We start from the raw sequence: 680 nt of genomic DNA, 5'->3' as shown, positions 1-680 counted from the left end.
AAAAACACACAAACTCATAGTAAAGTCCAGAAAAGTGAATTTTAACTAAAAACTAATAAAAATATACTAAAAACTAACTAAATCATACTAAAAACATACTTAAAACAATGCCAAAAAGTATACAAATTATCCGCTCATCAATTTCTCCATGAAGGATTATAGGTGTTTCCATAGGGTTTTCCTATGTAATTCACCTCTTTCATTGAAGGATTCTCAGGATCATAGGCTTCTTCCTCAGATGAAGCCTCCTTAGTACTGCTTGGTGCATTTTGCATTCCAGACAGACTTTGAGAAATCATATTGACTTGTTGGGTCAATATTTTGTTCTGAGCCAATATGGCATTCAGAGTGTCAATCTCAAGAACTCCTTTCTTCTGACTAGTCCCATTGTTCATTGGATTTTTTTCAGAGGTGTACATGAATTGGTTATTTGCAACCATTTCAATCAGTTCTTGAGCTTCAGTAGGCGTCTTCTTCAGATGAAGAGATCCTCCAGAAGAGCTATCCAAAGACATATTGGACAGTTCAGAGAGACCATCATAGAAAATACTTATGATGCTCCATTCAGAAAGCATATCAGAAGGACACTTTCTGATTAATTGTTTGTATCTTTCCCAAGCATCATAGAGGGATTCTCCTTCTTTCTGTCTGAAGGTTTGGACTTCCACTCTAAGCTTACT

General features: G+C 35.7%; 1 non-coding gene across 1 annotated transcript; it reads left to right on the top strand.

The window, feature by feature from the left end:
• Positions 1 to 569: 569 nt before the first annotated feature.
• LOC127744676 (small nucleolar RNA R71) lies at positions 570 to 677 on the top strand. The gene has a single exon (XR_008005612.1). It is a non-coding gene; the product is annotated as a small nucleolar RNA R71 (small nucleolar RNA).
• Positions 678 to 680: the final 3 nt, after the last annotated feature.

The sequence above is a fragment of the Arachis duranensis genome, unplaced genomic scaffold (genome assembly GCF_000817695.3).
Source record: "Arachis duranensis cultivar V14167 unplaced genomic scaffold, aradu.V14167.gnm2.J7QH unplaced_Scaffold_83851, whole genome shotgun sequence".
NCBI lineage: Eukaryota > Viridiplantae > Streptophyta > Magnoliopsida > Fabales > Fabaceae > Arachis > Arachis duranensis.
This window is presented reverse-complemented; position numbering and strand designations above follow the sequence as displayed.